Source organism: Lutra lutra, chromosome 11 (genome assembly GCF_902655055.1).
Source record: "Lutra lutra chromosome 11, mLutLut1.2, whole genome shotgun sequence".
NCBI lineage: Eukaryota > Metazoa > Chordata > Mammalia > Carnivora > Mustelidae > Lutra > Lutra lutra.
This window is the reverse complement of record NC_062288.1, coordinates 59,514,952-59,536,685: the sequence shown is the minus strand read 5'-3', so window position 1 is coordinate 59,536,685 and position 21,734 is coordinate 59,514,952. Positions and strand designations below refer to the sequence as shown.

At 42.4% G+C, this 21,734-nt stretch overlaps 1 pseudogene; it reads left to right on the top strand.

Moving 5' to 3' along the window:
• Positions 1 to 249: 249 nt before the first annotated feature.
• LOC125080505 (40S ribosomal protein S6-like) overlaps positions 250 to 21,734 on the top strand; it is a 58,867-nt pseudogene continuing 37,382 nt past the window's right edge.

Genomic DNA, 21,734 nt, shown 5'->3' with positions numbered 1-21,734 from the left:
TCCTTTGACAAGCTCTCAAAGGGATCCTGATGTGCTGAAGTCTGAGAACCACTGGCTTAGGTTTCCGGAGGCCCAGCAGGAGTGACAGAACTGGCCTGTTCCGCATTCTCCCTTCCAAGAGAACCCAAGGTGACACAACCGAAAGTCTCTGAAAAAGTTTTTAAAGTTCAGCGTCAAGTTTGCTCTCCAGCTCTGGGTGTGAATTGGGCTTATCAGTTCTACCTGCTTTAAGAAGAGCATCATCTCATAATGCAGGTTACCCGCCAGAGGGCTGGACGTTCCAGCTCCTATGCTCTGGTGTGGACACATTCCCTAATGCCAAGGGAGGTAAGGCTGGCCCTATGTTCTTACGCATGATAGCCAGACACTGGAAGTCCATGTCATACTTCAAATCTCTAAATGCCAGTGACCGTAGGGCACCAAGTCTCACCTTCAAAGACCAGAAACTTTGTAGATCACAATCTTCTCTTAAGATGACGATGCCTTAAATGAAATCGTCCAAAGCCTGGCAAGATTAGCTTTGTAACTGTCCCTTATATTAGTTGAATGTTTTCAAGCATGTTTTCCTCCCTTTTCTCCTTTTGATTTTAGACCTCAGACCATCCAGAGAAGCCCATGTAATAGACAACATCAGATGTTACGCCACTATCCTTTACCCCATCCTCTCTCTAACAGGAGTTCACTTTTTGTCCCAGCACCCTTCTCTTCCCCCTGAAGCCCCTCGCCTCTGCCCTGGGCTCCCCCAGCTCCAGAGGTGAGTCTAAGGGCGATCCCACCCCTCGGTGACTCAATTCAGGCTCCTGAATTTCAGAAAAATGTTTGCCAAGCTATTTCTTGCTCATCTTAGTCTTCTAAGAAAGCTGCCAGAGACATCCCTGTCTGTCTCTTCTGTGGGCTCCATGTGCCCATGTCAGGCTGAGAACCGCTGCTTCTGATTCTCTGTTAACCCAAGGCTGTAGTTGACACAGGAGATGCTGGGAAAGGAGATCAGAGCCACTGTCCTTCCTGTTCTAGGAGTCAGTCAGTCTTCTGATTGCTCAGGAAAATTTGACTTGGGTTACTTAATTTGATTTGGGTTACTGTTACTTATTGCTGAAAACACCCAACTGGTAGAATGAGGATTATTATCCATTTTTGTATGTGGGGAAACCGAGGCAGAGAGGTGGGTTTTCATTGTTGTTGTGTTTTTTTTTTTTTAAGATTTTATTTATTTATTTGACAGAGAGATCACAAGCAGGCAGAGAGAGAGGAGGAAGCAGGCTCCCTGCTGAGCAGAGAGCCCGATGCGGGGCTCGATCCCAGGACTCTGAGATCATGACCTGAGCCGAAGGCAGCGGCTTAACCCACTGAGCCACCCAGGCGCCCCTCATTGTTGTTGTTTGCGGGCGGCGGGGGACGTGGTAACTTTGCAGTAACTGACAGATAGTCGGAGTGGAAGTTCATGCTTTGGTGCCCACTGCGGGGAAAGTCCCTTGGCTGAGAGGTGTTTCCTGGGCATCAGGAGTGGGGAACAGGGAGCAGAGCCATCCAAACAGGGGTCAGAGTTGCCACGGGTAAACTTTACCCACACTGCAGTTTTGTCTAGGGGTGCTCAGCTGTGGGGACCGGAGGTAGAGGAGGACAAGAAAGAAGAAATGCTGGAGAAGGGAAATGATAGTTATGGCACATGATGGCAATTAAAAAAAATACAATGTGTTTTTTAGCACTAGGGCAAGAATCCAGCCCTTATGAAAAAGTTAACAAGTCTGTGACTTGCCTCTTTAAAGGCATTCTGTTAGCTTACTGCTCCCTACAGAGAGAAATGGCCTGTGTTCTGCCTGGAAGCACCGGAGGCCAGTCTGTCCGGCTTTCTCACCCAGTGGCTCAATAGTGCTGCCGCCGCTGAGCCCAGAGCCTGTTCTCACCCCGCTCTGCAGAGCTGACACAAATAGGCTATAAAGGTGCCCTTGGAAGAGTCACCCAGTTAGGGACTGGGAATACCAACCACAATGGCCATAACCTTGAGTAGTGCCCAGCCAAGCCCCACTCAGAACTCCGCTCCCTCCAGCCTCCCCTCTTTGAGGAAAACAGGGTTGTTCTGGGCCAGCAGATCCCTCCTCCCCCATCCCACCTCGTCAAGTTGCAGATCAGTATTGCTTGGTGGATAGCAAATGAAATTTCAAGGTTACAGGCAACAGGGAAAGGAAGAATGTACGTGGGAAATCATTTATCAAGACCTTATTTAAAAGGGAAAAAAAAAAAAACCACCTCCGTTCAAAGATAAAGCATAGGCTCTTAGCTTGGTTCCCCGATGGTGTTGGCCAAATCTCGGACTGCTGTGATATTTAAATATTGTTTTCAATGGGTTTTGCAATTTGGGGTCAGAAGCTTCATACATGTTCTTGGTCACAGAGTTCAATGCGTTTTTTTTTCTTCCACTGAAAGGGATCAATTGGCCTGTTTTCCAATGGAAAACTGCTAACAGCTTTGGGGACTGCTAGGTGGGCCTTGCTCCTTAATCCATACCATTAACTCTTCAGTTAACCACCTTTTAAATTAGATAAATGTGTCTGGTTTTATAAAATTCAGTGTTTGGGAGAGTTAGCATACTGTAGGAAGAGATGCGAGAATAAGAAGCCTCGCTGTGAAGATCCAGGTTGGGGGTGGGGAGGGAGGCGGCAAGGGTGGTCAGCCTTGAGCAAACAGAGGTTCAGAGAGGCTCCGCGAATTGCCCAGATTAAACAGCTTGTTTCTAATTCCTGTGTGACTCAATGTAGAAATGGCCAAGGGAGTGTCATAAACAAAAGGGACATATGGGAAGGACTCTTTCTTCATCTCCCACTACTTTGGCTACTGATAAATCCTGACCTGGCCAGGAGCCTGTAGGCATTGATGCAGAGCTGACTGGACACAGAATCCTGACCTGGTGTCATGTGCGAAGCCAGGACAGCTGGATCCCATATCCCCTACCACCATCACCCAAGGGAAGGGGGCCCCCCAGAAGCAGCCGATCAACTCTGGCCAGCCTGCTGACCAGCTCACACGCCACCAGCCCGTCAGCAAAACATGGAGACTTTCTTTCTAATGGAACCCAGAGATGTTTGCCATGTTTTCCTTTGAAGGACCTACACCATTTCTCCCTATCTCTTGCCACTGCGCCCCCCAGAGCCTGGACACAGATTCACCGACTGGGTATAAAACCTTTCCTTGGACCGCTGAATCTTTGACTTCACAGACCAAGTCAACAACACTTTTTACCCACTGCTGCCCCCATGACCCAGAGGAAGATGGCACAGTGACAACAACTTGCCTGTCAAGTGAAGCAAGTCAAAGGAAGCATCTCCTGCCTTCAATCACCCCCTCCACTTTCCAAATCAAGTATCTTTCCACCTGAGCACACAGATTCTTCTCATAGAGATTCCCCAAGCGTGCAGAGGTGTGAAGTGTGCTCAGTAGGGCTACTAGATCACACCCGCCTTCCCACAGAGAAACAAGACATACTGCCATTAACACACAAAAACTGGAAACAACAACAGACCTTTGATTATCTCTGTCATAGCAAATGAAGTTAGCGCTTTTTATATTATTGCAGATTTCCTCTTGACACTTCAAATTTTGCTTTCAATTCTGGAACCAGAAATGCTGCTGGAAGTGGCATGTTCCAACCTCTGAAGCTGAAGGACGAATGACACAGAGAACAGAAGCTTGTTACCTCTCTTCCTGTCTGAATTTCTCAGAATCGGGTATCTGATATTTTAATACTTTCTTCAGTACTAGTTGAGGAAATCGTACGTATCTCATGCTTTTCTGTGAGCATGTGCTGGTTTATACCTGACTTTCCAGCATTTTTTTATGTTGAATGAATAGTTGAATTCTGCACAAAGACCAGCAAAAGGACTTTCCCGTTGTTTAATAAATGTCCACTGTTTAAAAAAAAAAGCAACAAGCCCATTCCATCTGGGTGGATACATCAGAATGGGAAGGAAAGCCTTGGACACCCTGCCCTTAATTCTGTGCTAGCCCCAGACATTGACCGAGACAGGGACCTTCATATATCCTCCCCTGCTCTCCCAGGGGCTGGCTTGCACTGGTTAACAGAAGTCAAAACAGACTGACAGTCTTTCCTTAAACTATTTCTATTATTCCTGGGTTTAATTCTCCAACCTTCTCTGGCCAAAGAGAAGCCCAGAGAGGCTCACATAAGGACTCAAAGCTATAAAACTGAGATGCAAGTAAAAATGCCTACAAGGCCATTAAACTCTTTGTACTTGCGGCCAGAGTTTTTGGATCCTAAGAACTAATTTAAAATCCATTTGTCCTTCATGTTTGGACTATGAGTCTCCAGGGGCTTAATCAGAAGGAAAAAGAATCAAATACCCCATCAGCCGCTGGGCCTCTGGTACCCAGCTCTTGCCGGTCGACCAGCAGGAGATTTAGATTTCCACGTATTCCCTAAAATCACCTCGGAGGCAGAAAAGGAGATGGCCAAATTCAGCTGCAGTTACCTAATGGAAGAAAAGCCCTAGCAAGCCCGTGAACTAGGCACAGTTCTAAGAGACACCAAATGGAGACAATACTCTTTAGCTTCTGAATCAGGGTCTCATAGCGAGTGGGTGGGGGCGGGCATTGGGAGGGGGCTCTGTACCAATATAAAACGAAATCATAATATTCGAGATACCCCCTTACAGGTGAGAGCAAAAGTTAAGGTCTGTCGTGGTAGAGGGTCTATCTGCCCAAACCAAGGGATGCAAAGCTGCTTTTTTATGGGCTGCATGAAACAAAAGACATCAAAACCATTGCTTTATTCCTTGTCTAGCCCAGAGCCACAGTAACATTCTCATAATAAGGAACCAAAGGCAGACTGCTTGTGGAATGTGTGGCTCCAGCCCCTCTCAATTTAAGGGAGGCCTCAAGCTACTGAACCTGCAGCTGTTAATCTGCATGATTACTGAAGAATAGTAAAACCATCAACCCTGGGGTCCGGCTTAGCAGGCGGGCAGGAAGCAGTCATTGGCTTGATCTCTGGGAAAGTGTAGAAGAAAAAGGCCTGGCTGGGAACCTGGCTTAAAAAATCAGCCCAACAACCCATCGTGTTTTTCCTTCTCAGCCTTTCTTTCTGGGTCCAGGTTCTGGAAACATCAGTGAGAAAAGTGGGGGTGGGGGGAGGTAGGTACCATGAAAGCACTTAGAAGTATCCTTGGGAGCTCCTAATAATTGGGATGGATATTCTGAACCAGTTCAGTTTAAAAAAGTACTTTGTAATTTTTCATGATCCACCTAATTAAAGGACAGAAGTCAAGGAAAAAACACTCTAATTATGTTCACCAACATAGGAAGGTCAGGGTGCCTCTGTTAGAGAAATGAAAAAGTAAATTTAAAAAGTGTCTTCACTAATAAGGTCTCACTCAATTCATTAACTAAATATTCATTGTGCATCTATGAATGAGTCCCTTACTAGGTAAGACTGGGACTCAATGAAGGGCAAGGCCAGGTCATTGCCCACAAAGGACCAGCATCCTGGGGGAGGATGGAGGCCATGCCCTCCAGCATGATGGGCAAATTAGAGACACTGGAAGAGGCATGAGGGGGACACCTAGCCCAATCTGGGGGCATCAGGGAAGGCGCTCCAGAGGCGAGGTGGGTGTCTGAAGTGGACTTCAGACAATGACAACAGTCAGGGACAAATCAGGAAGAAACTGGTGTGTCGAATGGGGTAATCCCTGTCTCTGTTCCCCAGTCTTGTGTTCAGAACTGCTCTGGAGTTGTAGGGATAATGAAGAAAGCACTTTTTTTTTTTTTTTTTAAGTCTTTGTAGCCTGGGCTTTTTCCTATTCATTTCCATATCCCTGAATCCCAAGCTTTTTAGAACAGGTTCAGCTGACTGATTAGACTTATTTTATTTTGATTACTCTGTTAAGTTAATCTGAAAGTTCTTCAAATTAATAGAGAATCTTTTGTTTTCATTATACTGGGTGATTTTAGTTATTTTTTTAAAGACTTTATTTATTTATTTGACAGAGAGAGAGATCACAAGTAGGCAGAGAGGCAGGCAGAGAGGAGGAAGCAGGCTCCCTGCCGAGCAGGAGCCCGATGCGGGGCTTGATGCGGGGCTCCATCCCAGGACCCTGAGATCATGATCTGAGCTGAAGGCAGAGGCTTTAACCCACTGAGCCACCCAGGCGCCCCATATACTGGGTGATTTTAGAGCAGCCCCAGGAATAATGTTTGGCTGAGTCTTTATGTAATGTGAATTTCTGAGTAGAAGTGTGTTGCCTGTAGGGGAAGGAGCAGAGGATAGAAGGGAGATTCCTGCTGTCGTGAAGAGTAAGGACCTGAAAAAACTTAACAAGGAGGTCTACACTCAAATTAGGTATAACAGTTTTGTCACAGTGGAAGTAATAACCCAGAAGTCAAACAACATAGAAACAGGATCCTGAATGCGGTTACTGCTGACGTGCAGCTGACAGAAAAAGAGAGAGAGAGAGAGAGAAAGAGAGAGAGAAAGAGGGATGAACTGAATGGTAAGATCTGAGAAAAACTACAAAAGCATCTGGATTTAATTGGAGAGATGCAATAAAGGAATTATATCAAGTACAAAAAGAAAGTAGATTATCAGGGATCTCTTTCCTTAAAGTCAACATGGTATTGGAATTAGGCACATAGATTTGGAGTCCACCACCTGGGCTGAAATCCCTGCTTAACCCTGTATTAGTCATTGGGCCAGTTTACATAACACCTTGTGCCTCAATTTCCCATTTCTATAAAATGGGGCTATGAGAGTACTAATCTCATGAAGAATGGGGATTAAGTAATGATAGATATGTGAATAAGCCTGGAACATAGTAATACTCAACAAACGTAGTTATCATTATTACACGCCCCCCCACACACACCCATTTTTTATCAGAAAAGAACAAAAAAAAAAAATAGGTTTCATTACAAAGAAAGAATGTTAGTCTAAATAAGAAAATTTCCCAAAAATGAGGATGCTTATTGACATAACAATACTTTTCTTAGACAAAGAACATTTTGTCATGAATCCGTAGAGATTAGATTGACTGTGACCTGCTGAGGATGGATAATGTGAAAGGATGAGGAGGTCAGGCGAGTGGGGCTGAGGAGAGGACAGTGTTTAGAACCAGAATCCTTGAGGTCAAGTCTCAGGATCACAGGCCCAAAATGGAGTCGTTAGTATGATAAACCCCACATCAGCAAACCAAGACTTACAGTTTAGTTCTCCCAGAAATTGAATCTGGGATGAATCCCAATTAATCATGACCCATCTGATCAGTATTAGGTAATTTGCTGGAAAGATCCCTGACATCCCCTATGAGGGAAGTAATCTTGAGAAAACCAATCCATTTTTTTTTTTTTTTTGCCCAGCCCAACTTCCTTGTTCTTGTGCCTTTCTGCCTGTACCATCTCTTGACGTGGAGAGCTCTTAGAAGGTCCTTCTGATCTGTGAGATTAGATACTTCCTGATTCATCAGTCACTGAATAAAGCCAATAAGATCTTTAAAAGGTACTCAGTTGAATTTTGTTTTTAATGATCACAAATCAAATCTATACTGTTTTCTGTTATGGCTCTATCAATAGCATACAAGTGGGGACCATGTTCTTCATATACCCTGTACACCTCTCTCCATCTGTAGCTGGGGAGCCCTTTTAGCGGCTCCTAGGCTACATACTGACGTCCACTCTCACTCACATTGCTTGGGCACATGGGACCTTTGTCATGATTTTGAAAGACTTGCCATGAAAAGGTTCAAATGAATTTGAAACTCAATCACAGTAATAAAAGAAATTTCAAAATTATATTTGTCAGTAAAAGAAAAGGAAGACCTATTAAATTTTTTAATAGATCTGCAACTGTAGAAAATTCCCAAATGGCTGTAAAAATGGTTTTAAATTTTTTTTATCACCTACTTTGAGAATAAAGTTTCTCTGGGGACTATAAGGAGTTTGACAAGATCATCGTTAAAAGTCTCGATTAAGTGTTGAATAGAGCCATTTCAAACATAAAATCTGAAATAGGAAAAAATGTCTATAGAAGCAAGCTCAAGTTTCTTAAAACTTGGAAAGGTTCTATTTGTAAGTTATATACAAATTTAATGTTTAGTATCTTAGTACTTTTTATTTCTTGTATCCTAATTATATAGCATAAGGAAAAAGTAGGGATTATTTTCACCAAGCCCCACAGAAGCTCTCAAACCCCTCCAATTTACTCTGGTGTGCCATGTAAATACTGGAATTTCCAATGTCTGCTATTTTGTAAAAATCACTGGAAAACACTATCTTAGAGAAGATCGCAGACCCTACTGATGCCTAGACAGCAAGACTTCACTAACTTTTTCCTTGTTCATCGAACTCACATCTGATTCAGATATTGAGAGTGTCTATGCTTCTGAGGAAGACAAGTCTCCCCCTAGCTCCAAAGCAATCATGTAATTTCATTCTCCTTCCCAACAATAGGTTTGGAATGGGCATGTAATATGATTCTAGCCAATGAGCCATCTGAGAAAAAATTTCAGAATGGGGTAGACAGAGGGGCTTCTGGAAAGTTTTTTCCTCTTAAGTCAAGACTCTAGAAAGGGACATTCTTCCTTCCAGCCTTTGTACATTGTTGAATGAGTCTGTGATGCTTAGAGCTGCTGCAGCCATCCTGAAACCATGAGGAATTAATCATGAGGACCATCCCCACATGCTGGGGAAGGCAGAGCAGAAAGGCAGAAAAGACATGGAGCCCTAATGACCACTGAGCCACTCAATTAACCATCCCTGGAACTCCCTCTCCTATGGACATCTTGTTATGTGAGATAATAAATTCCCTTCTTATTTAAGTCATTTTTTGTCTAGGGTTTCTAAAACTTATATCTCAAAGTATTTTCCTGGATCCACAATGGGTTTGATGCCCTTCAGATGACAATCTCAGTTTAAACGTTACTGGTAGAATATGAGAATGCCTGTTTTCCCTTAGCAGCATTAGACTTAAAATTCTTTGCCTCTGGGATAGGCAGACTTCAGATTAAGATTCATAGGGCCTGCTTATCTACTTGGGCAAAAATACTGTTTTCAGGACTTCTGCCTCCTCACTGCAGCCATGGGCCTCTGCGTTAATCCCAGTGAGTCTGGCCATTGATCCAAGCAGGTCCAGCAGGACCTCTGCTTTCTTTCTTTTTCTTTCTTTTTTTTTTTTAAAGATTTTATTTATTTATTTGACAGAGAGAGAGAGATCACAAGTAGGCAGAGAGGCAGGCAGAGAGAGGAGGAAGCAGGCTCACCACCGAGCAGAGAGCCCAATGCGGGGCTCGATCCAAGGAACCTGAGATCATGACCCGAGCTGAAGGCAGAAGCTTAACCCACTGAGCCACCCAGGTGCCCCAGGACCTCTGCTTTCTAATGCTTGATTCTAGTCATAAAGTATGCTTAAAAGTAATATGTTTGCATTTAAAAGGCACACGTTCTTTAACTTAAGCTTTTCATTGACTACCACCAATCTCCTTCCCATTTGTTGTCTCAACCATATTTGTGGTTACAACCGTGTGTCGTAAAATGAAAATCAGTTGAAAGGAATAAACTAATGTATACCTCCATCATACACAACTTCTAGAGGTTACAGAGTGTGTGAGTGTGTCCTGTGTGAGAGAGACGGAGACAGAGAGAGGGTAAGCCAGGGAGAAACTTGGTGGAGGGGAAGAGAGAGAGAGAGATGTACATAGACACCTCAGATCTCTCTCCTCGAGTCCCCCTCAGGCAGGAGATGAGATCACAGTGAGCTTTGTCCCTGGACATCGCTTACTCTGGGTAAAGGCATAAGAGGCATAAAATAAGGCCTCTGTGGCCTTGACTTTCAATTTATCCATTCAAGTAGGTGTGGCATCGCTCCTATGCTCTAATTTACTTCTCACAGCAAACTTATTAGAAAGATATTGTTGCTCCCGTTCAAAAGACACAAAATTGAGATATGGACACATTAACGTCCAGGGCCATGCAACCAATATGAGGTCATTTGGATTTGACCTCACATCTAGGCCTGACACAAAATTTTGCAGGGACGTGACACCCCTTCCTGGAAGCGCTTTGCTAGAGGACAGCTACAAAACTTAAGAGGATCAACACCAAAGAGCCAACTTGCCTGCAAAGCTCACTTGTAATTGGTCAAATAATTCATTGACATGAAATTTCAGTTCTGCTAACTCATATGGAGCAAAAATATTATAGGTGTCTTCTGATTATTACTCTGTCTTTGGATTTATTTTATCATTTACTTTTACTATAAAAGAGAGAACTAAAAAGTAATGTGTTCGGAATAGAAATCTTAGAAAGTACAAGGAATAAAGTAAAATAAAATAAGTACCTGTTGCCCCAACATACAGAGAAAAAAAATTATTTTTCACATTTTGGTGATAATCCCTTAGCTTCTCAAAGATCATGTAAAATATAAAATGATTGCTTAAAGAATACAGAATTCTTTTAAAAGAAAAGTTGCATCTTAATGACTATGATGGTCAAAGGAGCTGTCTATGGCTACGTGGTCAGTCACCTTACCATCTTGTCATTATGGCTTCATATTCTGCTCTGGTCTTGTATATTTTCAGAAGTAAAATACATTAATACTGAAAACTAGCTGATGTATGTGAGATGCCTTATTAAGGGAAGTTGCAAGAATTGGGAGTATATTATTAAATATAATTTAAGGCACAAATTTAGCTCCCCAGCATAAAAATTGACAAAGCCAGAACTTAAAATTTACAAAAAGTAACACAAGTACTCCATAAACATTAAAACATATCCAACCTTGCTATTGATCAAAGCAAACAAATTATCATAAACATGGCAATCAATTTTTTGCCTATAAAATTGTCAGAGGTTTGCAATATGAGAATGCTTGATCCTGGTAAGGGTATCAGGGGACAGAACCCTCCCTCCTCCATTCATCCAATGGGAGAGAAACTGGTACAGAGTTTTTCAAGTACATATCAAGAGGCTTAAATTTGTTCCTGCCCCTCGCCCTTCTTTAAGGGAGAGCTCTTCTCTGAGGAAGAGTATCAGAGAATTGATCAGGGATATCTGCTCATGGTCACTCATAGTAGTGTAATTTATAAGAGTTGGAAACAACTTAAAAGTCCAGGAGATAGGAGACCAAAGTGGGGAACATCTGCCCAATGTACAATTAAGCTGTCATAAGAAATTTCCAAAGACCACTTAACAACATGAGTTGATAGTCATAATGTCATGAAGTACTATTCACAGAGAGTGAGAGTGAACAGCAGGATAGAAAACTGTAGATACACTAGGATTTATTTTGATACATATATATGCAATTGAAAATATGTAAAATACAGTTGTATTTTATTGTATGTTTGTTGTTGTATGTATTTGTTGTTGTTGTATGTATTGAATGATCAATCCATGAGTAAATGTCATGGATAGACCAACTGAATGATCAATCCGCGAGTAAATTCATTTAAAAAATATTTTCTAAAATTTCTACCGCTTAAGAGCATATTATTAAAAAAAATGGACACTTAAAATATTTCTAGTGGTAATGAAGCTCAGGTGACGAAAACACAGCTTGAACCTGCTAACCCAAGGCCATGCTTGGAGGATTCCCGGTCCTCAACCATCCCTTCTCCTGGGAACTGAGAATAATTACAGCAATTGTTAATATTTATTGAGCAACTACTATGACCCAGGCATTATATTCAATATTGCATTTAATCCCCACAGCAGCCCAATAAGGTAAATGCTAGAATTCTTCCTGTTTACCCTGAAACTGAGACTTTGAGATGTAGGGGATCCACCTAAGCCCATTCAGGGATTAAAGCAGAATCAAACCGGGTTTGACTGTAGCAAACCAAGATAGACTCCAGAGCAAAAACAACAAACAATTTTATTTATTCAATCTCAGCTTTGCTAAAATCTCCTTCTAAGCTCAGTCTCTCCAATTAAAACAATTCTTAATACCTGAACAATTTAGTTTTCCATATTCTGCGCTCTTTGGAAGAAAATCACTAGATCTAAGAAATACAGACAGTAAACGATGATAGAAAATGTGTTCCATCACTTTAAAGAGTGTGGTCACCGGGGTCGGCTCCCTGGACCTGACATCTGTAGGTCCCAGGGCCCCACGCTTCAAAGGGCCCCATGCTTGATTTAATGCTCTGCTGTCACTGTCTTATAATTCTTAATTTTTCAATGAGGGGTCCACATTTTCATTTTGTACCGGGCCCTGCAAATTTTCTCACTAGTCTTGATAGTCACCCATGAGCCTCAAGCCTCATTTTGAAAAACAGAATGTTTGGGGTTCAGAATTGTGTTCTTTGCTTTTTACTACCTAACTGGGCCTGATGCCTTTACAGAAAGTACTTTCCCTTGCTTCAGTGAATCCTCTACTGGAAACAGGTGATGTTATCAAGGCCTGCCTGGCTTTCTCCTCTTTATCATCTCTGGTGAACATTGTTTTAAACACTGTGCATTCCCTGTACTTCAGAGTCTGGTCATTTGGGCCCTGGTGTGGGCGGCCTATCCTGGTTTTGCAGCCAAACAGTGTCACCCACCTTCAGAGTGAGAGGCGGGCGCCTGCTACAAAGAAATTCTTCCAGACAGGAAGAGATTCTTACAGACAGGAAAATATAAGCTCCATGCTATGTACTGTTCAATAAGGTCCTTGTCAGGAAGATAGAGAAGATCTAGTTAGCTCTCTGGCCCTACTCTTCTGAATGGAGTAGTAGTTGGGACAGTAATTTGGCATAAGAAGACCACATGGTGATAAGCTACATTATAGCACATTTATGAATATTTTAGACTGCCAGGTCTCATTTCAGGGAAAAGAACGAATTCTCATCTGCTTTCCCTCTTGGAGTTGCATGGGATTCCATCTGACTAACATCCCTGTGTTTTCCCTTTTAAGATGGGATCTAGCATACAATGAAGTTAGGGTCCCTGGGGGAGTGAATGCTTCTGCCAAACCACCAGGTTCCTAAGGATGAAGCACAGTAATCATGCCTAGGAAAAGCCCAAGGTCTTGCCCTGCGTAAGCAAAGTCCACGTAGGATAACAGGGAGATTGCTGAGGAAATAAAATAAGGAAATAGATAAAAGACAGTGAAATAACGGAATTTAGTTTCGGCGACTCCCTCTAACCAAATAAAAACATCTCTTTTTGCTGCTTCCTTCCATAGCAAACACAGGGATTTTTTCCCCCAATTCGTTGGCTACCAAATTCACAGGATTCTGTTGATCCATTTCCATTTCTTCCTGCAAAAACCCTGGTTTTGTTCAGGTACGTTCCCTTTCCCTGAATATGCCATGTGGCTCAGGATTGGCTTTGATTAGATTAGATTAGATCAAGCCAATCATAGTAAGCCCATGGCCTCTTCTTTATCCTTGATGGAGGGTGTCATGTGTTCTACTTCTGGAGAAGGAATAAGGGTGTCTGGAAGTGTCTAGAAAGCCTTACCTTGCTTTTAAGAAATAACACTGGGGAAATCAGACTCTCTCTTTCTTGCTAGGGGTAAACTCAGAAGCATACTGCCCCAATTGCTACTGACCACCATTTTGCAGCTGTGAGGAAAGCCAGCTGGAGATCAAAGGCAGCAGCATAAAGAGCACAGAGGAGAAAGAACTGCATAGAAACAGTCAAAACTTGAACGGAACCAACTCTGAAGCCCGCCCTATCTGGCCCATTATATGAGCCAACGCAACTCTAGATAGTTTAAGCGTGTTTCAGTTAGCTTTTCTATTGCGTGTACCTGAGAGCACAAAATTACCCTCCACACTGGAGCCAACCTGGGATTTGGAAGAATCGGGCTCCAGGCTCCAGCCTAATCGTTCACTGCACAAATTCCTTTGTGTGAACCCCAACTTCCCCAAACCTCCGATTTCTCGTCTGGTAAAACTGTGTATCGTAAGTCCCATCCTGCTTACTTTGGAGGAATATCACTAGAGTTGAGGAGATAAAACATATGAAAGCTCTCTGAAACACGTCATCGTTACCTCCATGTGAGGTATGATTACCTCAGGGTAAATACGTTTGTAGCATGTCAAGAAATGTGCTTGTTTTTCTGGGTATGTGTACATAAATCACAACGCCTTAGTTTGATTTTTCCCTGTTTTGTTTCTCCTTTCTTTTCCCCAACCATACTAAGCATCTCATCAATGTATGGAAGGCAGTGGCAGAGTTTTCCAACATCATTTTTCTCCTACTCAGCAGATTCACCAAATACCAAACAAAAGGATACGGTAAATATTTTAAAGCATCTCATTGAAGCCCCTCCTGTTCTGTGCTTAGAACAGGCATCTGAGACGTGGTACTAAAGAGGCTTCTGGGGGCCGGAAAGAAATTTGTCTAATCCCAGAACAGAGTATGTGGTACGTTTATCCTCTTAAAAGGTAAATGAAATTGTCAAAGGAATGTGATAGATTGGCAGAATTTTAAATGGAAACGGGTGTGTGTTTTCAGAAATGCGCTAACTTGTGATCATTCACTGCAGAGGGAAATTAAACTGAAGGAAGGGAAAGAAAAATCTAGCCTGTGAAAAACACAAATGCAAAGCAAGGAGCCATAGGGAATCTGTGAGACCAACTGGTCAATTAAGTGCCATGTAAAGATTTCCAATTTTCTTGTAGTAAATTATTTATTTAGCTCTTACATACCATCAATATATTTTACAAGTTTAATACCCAAATTATGGCTGGCCCACCCATTTATGGCCCCATAAATGAGTCCTGACTTACCAATGTGAATTCTTGTTCCTGGCCATGTCAGATTTAGATTGGATTTGGATCTATTGCTTTTATCCTTATCAGACATTTCGAGGCTGATATTTTATTGCTATATTTAAAATGGAAAGTGCTTTAAAATAGACTTGGGGGGGAGAGGCACTGATTCCTACCCCAATATGTCATTTCCTGACTTAAACATCCTACCATCATCGGTTAAAGGGTTGGGAGTCCACATAGAATCCTTCTCCACTGGAGATTTCCCCCCACACAGAGAATTTTCTTAAAGGAAAGTGAGTGATTATAAAAAGGATGACTTTAATCTTAAGTAAGAGTAGCTAGAGCTTTCAGTAGTAAAACTGACAGGCAATTTCCATGCCTCTGTACTTTGTAAGTCAAATGAATAATAAAGACTATCAATGAAACACATCAGCCATTTCTTAACTTTTAAAGTGTATATGGAGCTAAGTTGCCAAGGTTTGTTTTGCAAGGGTCAGATTTTGTAAAATATGTAGAATGAACCAATAAATTAACAGCAGAACAGAAGACTAACAAATCAAACCTAGGGAACAGCTTCTACTTACAGTTATAAAAAGTAGAATAGTGCTGAGATTAGTAAACCTCACACTTACAAACATGAAGACAAATGCAGGATAGGATTAATGACACAATTACAATAAAACCAGATTATGGTTTGAGGCCTTTGAAAAAGATAGCCAATGCAATTTTGGGGGGGCTTTTTTAGTTACCTTTTTATTTTTATTTACTTATTTTCAAAGATTTTACTTACTTATTTATTTGAGAGAGAACGAGAGAGAGCATATGAGTTGGGGGAGGGGCAGAAGGAGAGAGAGAGAATCTCCAGCAGACTCAGAGCTGAGCACAGAACCCCCCTCGGGCCTCTATCTCATGATCCTGAGATCATGACCTGAGCCAAAACCAAGAGTTAGATGCTTAACCAACTGAGTCGCCCAGGTGCCCCCATATTATTTTTTTAGAAAATTTATATTGTTCTTGTTCTCTTGAAGATTTTTATTAAAATTTCTTAATGGGCTGTAAAGGAACAAATTGGAGCTTGAGGATCATAGCAAGCAGCCACACTCAGTGGGAAGAATAGAGGGATATGAGCTCTCAGCCCTGGCACCAGCCCTGGGAGAAGACCCCAAGGACAAGCCGCTTCTTAGAGTGTAACTGTTCTCATTTATAAAATGGGGCTATCTCATGGAAATACAAGAGGGGCAAAGTACTTTGTAAGAGAAATATGGTATTTGGTATTCACGGAAATTACTAATAAAAAGGAAGGAGTCATCTTAATCAAGCAACTTAGAGTCATTTTTAAAGATTAAATTAGATCAGGGGCACTCAGGTCATGATTTGGATCCTGGGATAGAGCCCCAAGTTGGCTCCACTCTCAGCTTGTCCCTCTGCCCTTCCCCCTGCTTGTGCTCTCTTTCTCTCCCTCCCTCTCTCTCAAATAAATAAACAAAAATCTTTAAAAAATAATAAAATAAAATAAAATTAGATCAGCTTTAGAGTTTCAGCTCTTCCTCCGAGCCCCCGAGCAGCACAATACCTGCTCAGCTTCCCCTGGGCCAGCTCCACTATTTGTGGGGCCTGCTGCACATGAACAGGTGGGGGTCCCTGTTCAAAAAGCAGGGGGGACTGGAGGTACAAAATTATAAAGCTTTTTCCTTTCTCGGTCTCTCTACTCAGTGGTGTTCTTATTTACCATATGCTGTCCTAAATCAAGAAAAATTCAAAATGTGAGTGATTAGCAAGAATTCTACTGTTCTTTATGTTGTGCAATGCCAGTTTTCAGTAAACATATACGATCGTTGAACTTGTATGTGGAATCGCCAAAATTACACAATTCATATTTTGTACTTCATCCATGCATAAGTATTCTCTTCTTAGAACAGTGAAAATGCTGCACAAAATGACCCGGTGTTTTCACTTTCTGATAAGCACCTATTCTACCAACACTCTACCTGTGGCTTTGGCTGACAGCTGAGGAGGGAAGACTGAAAAGAACAGAACTAGGGTTGCTCCTCGTCACCTCTTGTTTTTAACATCATCATTTCAGTGTCTGACTGACAGGGAAGGGCAAGGTAAGAAAGGACACAACACGATCCTTGGGCATCTGTGTACTCTAGAACTTCACTTCCTTCTGCAGTGGAAGCAAATTCTGGAAGACAGGTTTGCGAGGAGAAAGCCTGGCCTCTCGGGGCTTAGTCAGTATGGGCATAGACACTTCCCTCCGTACTCACGTTCTCATGTTGAACCCCCACGCATTGGGCTGGGGGGGTCCACCAGAATTTTGTGCTCAGGAGGACTCATGAGCTGATATGAGAATGGGGTAAAAGGAACAGTGAACGTGAACACTACACGAAATGCTCACGCACATGCTCCATGGTCCATCAGACTTTATATACAAAACACAAGTTCAAAAACAAAATTATTGGCAGTTCAAATGTTAAAAAAAAATATTTACTAAAAAGATTGTTGGAGGTCCCGTTATTCATTCCTTCACTGGAACGGTATTTATGAATGCTAAGTATTACCAGGTTCCAGATACAGGTTCCAGGTTCTAGGTTCTAGACAAAGAGTGGTGAATAAAATTGGAAACAAAATTTAAATTTTTTAAAAAATAAGACAGAAAAGGACTATCATTCCCTGTGCTGGGGAAAACAAAGTTTGACATATAGCCACAAGTTAAACTTTATTAAAGTTGTTTATGTCCTCTCTATTCTGCTTTATTTTTGTATCCACTTTCTCCTTAGACTGAGAAGTGTATGTTAAAATCTACGACTAGCGTATTGATGTCTGTAGGGTTTTGCGTATATAGTAGTTTCTGCTTTATTAAGGCTGTGCTGTGCTATTTGGAATGTAAGTATGCATAACTGCATATAGTTCTTGTGAGTAGTAAAAAAAGAGAGAGAGAGAACAAGAGAAAGAGAATCTCAAGACTGAGAGCAGAACCTAAACCACGTGTGCACCCTGAGCACCAGACCTGTACCACTATGCAAGTCAAGCAGGGGTAAAGCCAGCTCTGCCTTCCACCAAATCCATACCTGGGCTTTTCTGAGATTCCCAGTAGGGGAGATAGTCGCAAACCTCCAATAAGCTCTTCTCTATTCAGATATTCATTACCTGTCCTGTCCTAGCCTGGCTCAGAGAACCCCCTGTAGACAGTCTTCTCGTCTCCCTTATCCTCTTTGCCAGGTACAGACCCATCCCAACATGCCCCACATATGTCAAGACTTTGAGGAAATGCAAAAATAGCTCCTCTTCCGATTCAAAAGTAGAAAAACAAATTCCATTTCCATTTGTTTGTATCCTTCCCCTTTCTCTTAAAACACTGATTAGGCTCCATGCCACAGAGCAAATTTCAGCGAATGCTTACTGTTGTCAAATTTTAAAAGCTAGATGGCAAAGAATAGAATTTTCCTTTATTGAGTTACCTCGGCAGAAATGTACAGGGGGGGAGGCAAGTTACTTCTAAGAAAATCATGGGCTAAAAATTTTTACATGTTTATGTACAATGCTACTTTATATAAGTAATAAAAGAGCTCACCTAAGAAAAATCACAGCTTTCGGAGAAACCCATGCATTTCCATGTGCAATGCAACTCGGTACTCAAGTCTAGAGGGGAAAAAATGACTAGGGGATGGAATAATAAGGAAACAGAGGTGAGTTTATTAAGATTCATTAAATGATCCTGAAACACAGGCAAGTACCTGGAAACTTTTTGCACTCTCTGAAGAATGATGCCTGAGGGCATCAGTTTGGGGACATTTTCCTCATTTTCCCATTCTCTTCCCATCCTAGAGTTCCCGGGTTTGTAAAATGCTTAATGAAGAAACAAGCCCACGGAGCTGCTCCTATTCACCCACGAAGTGGTTTTTCTCCTTTTGCACCTATTTGGAAGTCTCTTGGGTTCAGCTGTAGGAATCAGTAGCTGTCCGAGTTAGGGCAGGGAAAAGGCGAATGATCTCTTCTTTTGCTTTCTGAGGGCAGCCCCACAGAGCCCTCGCACCTAACCGCTTCTCTCCAGAGATTTAACATCCAAAGAGTCAAGTATCCAGGTCACTGCAAATTTAAGCGCCAACCTCTCAGCAGATGAATAAGAGACTACACATCCCTTTCCAGGAGTCCAGTTTCTTCAGCACTTTAGAGACTCCATACGTTGGATGGAGCACAAGGGCGTCCTTCTCCAGAGGTCAGGAAACTCACAGGCCATACTTCACATTGATAACTCCATGGCGGCCAAGAACACATGCCTCACTTTGTTCATAATCCCCATTAATTAGCCTTTGAATGTGGCCAGATTCCAACTAAAATCATTTTATTCAGTTCTACTTGCGCCTTTCCTGGAACTCTAAATGGACATCATTCTTCCCTCCTGGCTGTTCAGCAGCCTGTTGTGCTCTGAAGGTGGTTGTAATTTAGGAGGAAGGAAGCTGGAGGCCCCAACAGGTAAATATTGAATAGTCCCGGGATCTTCAGATCCATGCTCTTTTCCTTCATGTCCTTTGGGGCCAAGCACTTTGGAATAAAAGTAGCTCTTGAGAATGTAAAACACATTCAGAATAGGCAAATCCACAGAGGCGAAAAGTGGATTTAAGGCTGCCAGGAGATGGGGGGGAGTAGAAATGTGGGGTCACGACTGAATAGGTCGGGGGACATTCTTTTGGGGTGATGGAGAAGTTTTGAAACCAGAGAGAGGTGATGTTGCATGACGTCAGGGACGCACTGAATGCCACCAGATCGCACACTTTAAAATGGTTAGTTGAATGTGATGTGAATTTCATAATTTCTTTAAAAAGTAAAGCACATTCTCACAGATTTCATTTGCTTTTCATTCCATAGTCAATTCTCTTATGAAACAGAGTTTCAGGGATACCTTTTGGGAGAAAAATCACATCACCGAATGGGTCTGTAAGAAGAGAGCTTAACAGGGGCACCTGGGTGGCTCAGTGGGTTAAGGCCTCTGACTTCGGCTCAGGTCATGATCCCAGGGTCCTGGGATTAAGTGTAGGGCTCAGCGGCTCAGCAGGGAGCCTGCCTCTCTTCCTCTCTTCCTCTCTCTCTGCCTACTTGTGATCTCTGTCTGTCAAATAAATAAAATCTTAAAAAGAAGAAGAAGAAGAAGAAGAAGAAGAAGAAGAAGAAGAAGAAGAAGAGAGCTTAACAATTAGCCGATGAGTTGGTTTAATGCGCACGATTTGAAAGAAAAGTTTTTCTCAGTTACCCGAAGGGACTTTATCTCATCTGTCCTGAGTAAAGACTGAAAACACGTCTCCCTCTGGAAGCAGTTTTCTTGCACAAGAATCACATAAAGTGGGACGGAGACGCCAGAAGGAGTAGCCCTGTGGTGTGCTCTGAGCCTCCTTGCTCAAAACTCAGGGGTGAACGGCTCTGGCTGTTGAGGGGACCCCTCTGCTGACTGGGATGCCCGGACGCAGGATGATGCCCACCGTGCCAGCCCCAATGACGTATCCACTTGCTTTGCCCAATGTGAAGATTCAGGCAACAGATAGGAGGGGTTCCCGCCATCCCTTAGGTGTGAGGTAGGCTCTCTAGACCCACAGTGCCTGGCTTGTAGTGCAGGTGCTGCCTGAAGCAGTAATTAGAGAGAGGTAGAAGTCACACATACCAGACCATGACACAATCCAGCCCTGATGGGGGCTTACGCGTCCCTATTTATGAATGTTCCACCCTGTCAAGTGCCTGCAAAGCAGAACTGCTAAGGTATGAGCTAATTGATTTGATCAATGTTTCTGGGTCTCTCCAAAATATATTTCTTAAAAAAAAAAAATAGCCAAAGCGGGTCTGTGGTTTAAAAGTGTACATTCAGTTTGAATCTTTCATCACACCAGTTGTGACAGATGAACAACCCACTAGCCTGGTGTCCTAATTGCATGAGTTTCTGAGTATCCCTAGACTCTTACCTACTCACTCACAACTGCCCAGCTGCTAAGTCCATTGGAAGTCTTAGACCTGCCCGGTGTACAATTAGTGCTCAATTCTTGGTTTGTTTTCTAGTAAAGACGTAGAGCATACAATAAAATTTAGAAAACCCGTCAGCACTTTTTGTAATATCAGAGGAGCATAGAAACAAAGAGACTGTGGAGAGTCTATATCCCAAATATTCTCATTTTAGCGAGGAAGCACAGAGAAGTTGAGCGACTTCTCTGAGTCCCACAGAGGGCAGGGGATCCTGTCAGGCTAGAAGCCAGGTCCCTCATCCCTCTTCATTGGTTGTGATCCACCACTTTGACCTGCTTCACTTACGAAGTGATGAAGCCAAGGGTTGAGGCAATTCCAGAAATATACCATGATATCATCTTTCAAATTATTTTTCCATACAAAGCATAATGAAGAAAAAAAAAAAAGTCACAACAGTACCTTAGAAATCAGCATCACGTCTCACACATGTCTCTCCCCTGGCATTAGGCAAACACAGCAGGCCAGGCCTTGTTGAAACCTTAAAACAAACCAGGCCAATTCTGAGGTCTAGACAGGCCCCAGACAGGCTTTCCCAAAGCTTTGAAATGCGATTTTAGAACTGGTAATTTAGAGGCAATTTAACCCTGAAATCAAACTGACATTCAGAACATTTATTTTGAAAACATTTTTAAAGCATCTACTTCACCCCTTTAAAATACGATTTTGTGTTTCACTTGGGGCCGACCAGTGGGAATTGCAATGATTAAGGTTCAAATTCACTAGCTTTTAGCAAGTTCTAAACACAGAATACAGCCTCCTTCCTCGCGCACTTACCCAGCATGCAGGAGAAACGTGCCTTGCCAAAATATATTCCAAAAGTCATATGCAATTTTTACACCGCTTTTGCATCTGCAGAAGGTTATACTTTTAGGTTATATTCACATATTCAAAAATCCTGGGAACAATCTCCACCACGATTTTTGTTCAAGCCAGAGGAATTCTTTATCTCTGCAAAAGTATCATCGTTGCAGAATTCAGGCTTGCAGGTTAGTAGGCACTTGCAATTTTTCCTTTTAGCGAGAA